Genomic DNA, 2,382 nt, shown 5'->3' on the forward strand with positions numbered 1-2,382 from the left:
GACCCACCAGACAGATGCCAGAGCCCAGCCTCCCGCCGCCTGGTCCCCGCCCCCCCCTCCTCAAATGTCAGGAGGGTTAGTTGGTTGTTTGCTTTAATGCAGTGGTTCTCAACCTGCTGGCCCTTTAAATACAGCTCCTCATGCTGTGACCCAACCATAACATTGTTTTCGTTGCTACTACCTAACTGTAATGTTGCTACTGTGATGAATCGTCATGTAAATATCTGATCTGCAGGATGGTCTTAGGCGACCCCTGTGAAAGGGTCGTTCGACCGCCAAAGGGGTCGCAACCCACAGGTTGAGAACCACTGATTTAGCCCAACAGCGGACCTCCTAGTGAGTGGTCCTTGCAGTTACTAAAAGTGCTCCTTTAAGTAACAGCCCACAGCTGACCTTCAGTTTAGAATTGGAGTCATGAGGCCAGTGTGGAGAAGAGCATGGTTTGCTGAATGGAAACTCAAGTTCCAGTCACAGAATAGGTAATGGGAGGGGGGGCTGGCCCGCAGGCGGCTGGCAAGGACTCGGGGCCTGGCTGAGTGGCCCCCTGGTGCCTGGGGGTGGGGGGCAGGAACCTGGGGGCTGGGCAATGTTGGGCGAAGTCCGGGTTAGCAGGAGCAGGGAGCCCAGCGCGGTCAGCAGGAGGCTGCACATGGGGCGGCCTGGGCCGGGCGTCTGGTCTGTTTGGATGCTCGCAAGGAACGTGTCTGAGCCTGAGATCGGGTGCTCGCCAAGGGCCTGCCACTCGGGGAGGTGGGCACAGGGAGGACCAGAGGGGAAGATGTGCCCAGTACAGCCTCTCGGAGAAGCAGGGGCCACAGCATTCCTTCTCGGCCGCGTGGGCCTTGCTCCCCGGCCCCTGCCCAGCCAGCCAGTGCCTGCAGCTGGGGTCCCGGGCCGGCCGGGCCAGGTGGGCACTGGGTGCTGTGGGTGGGAGGTGAAGAGAGAAGGGTACCCCCACCCCACAGTCTCCCCTGTGCCCTCCGGGGATGGGGCGCTCACTGCAGAGAGGGGGTGCAGAGAAAGGGCCCTCCTGGCTGGAGGCCAACCTGAGGAACAAGGTCCCCCTTCCCCACCCCAAGTTCCCGTCCCCCCTGCGCAGTGTGGCCCGGGCAGCAGGAAGGCCTGGCTGTGGGGCTGGCCCCGGGACGGCTATGAGCGGAGCCAACCAGGATCAAGGGCATGGCAGTGGCAGGGGAGGGCCGGGGGGACCCTTCTCTGGAAAGCCAGGTGGTGTGGGGGGACCCTTTCCCTGACGGGGCGGGGGACCCCGACTCTCCCAGACTCATGCAGGTGAGGACGCCAGCCCAGCCGAGAGATAACAGTTTATTGTAGACTCGGCCTCCACTCAGGCCCAGCGTTCCAGCGGCCGGCTGGCCAGGGAAGGGCACGTCAGGGTCCCACAGTGCCTGCTGCCACCGTGCTGGGGGCCACGACGGGACTACGTGGGCTAAAGAGGGGCTGCCCAGCACGGTCCCGCTGCGGGCACAGTGGGGCAATGGACATGGTGATGGTACCCACCAAGTGGTCCTACTCTACCTGTGTTATTGCATTTATACGCTTGTTCGACTCAAAGGACGCTGGGTAAGGCAGGCGGGGCCCTCTCCAGGGGCACCTTTGGGGGCAGACACAGCTGGGGGCAGGTCCTTGATAACCCCTCCCTTCCTGTCCCCAGCTGCCCTCGCTCTGCGGGACAATTGCCACGGGATGGGGAGAGGGCTCAGGGCAGGAAGTGAGGTGGCCCCTCTGGACGGGCCTTGCGCCGTTTCCCCAGCTCGGGCGTGGGCAGCAGGAAGCCTCGGGTGGCTCAGCCCCTGGAGTGGCTCAGCCCGCCAGACCCCCACCCGCCGGCTGCAAGCAAAGAGCAGAAGAGGGGAAGGTGAAACAGCCACACCTTTAATGTCCCCACGTGGCCGGGCCCAGGTCAGAGCCCAGCCTGGAACCGTCTGCCTCAGGGCTCCCTCCTGCCTGGGGCTCGTCAGGAAGCGGCCAGAAGCCCCTGGACCACTGGGGCCCCTCGGGACAAGCTGGCCGGCTCAGGGTCCACCCCACCCACTGCCCCAGTGCCCTGGCCTGAGCCCTCTGCCCGAGGCCACAGCTCCACCCTGCGCTGCTCAGGACCCAGGAGCCGGGTCCCTGCCTGGGGGAGAGGGAGGGGGACACGATAGGGACCAGCTAAGGGGGCGTGGCCCCACTGCCCCCAACAGCCTGTCTCTCTCCCTCGGTGTCTGGAGCGCTTGTGTCTCTATTGCCTATGGATTATGGGTAGACAGCTATGAGGATTCGCATGCATGTCCCACGGTCTGTACAGGGGTGGTTGGTCCCCAACCTGGGCAGCAGCCGTCATTTCTTCCGGGCCAGGAAGACCACGCCAAGAATCAGGGC

This window comes from Myotis davidii, unplaced genomic scaffold, assembly GCF_000327345.1.
Source record: "Myotis davidii unplaced genomic scaffold, ASM32734v1 scaffold3578, whole genome shotgun sequence".
Lineage (NCBI taxonomy): Eukaryota > Metazoa > Chordata > Mammalia > Chiroptera > Vespertilionidae > Myotis > Myotis davidii.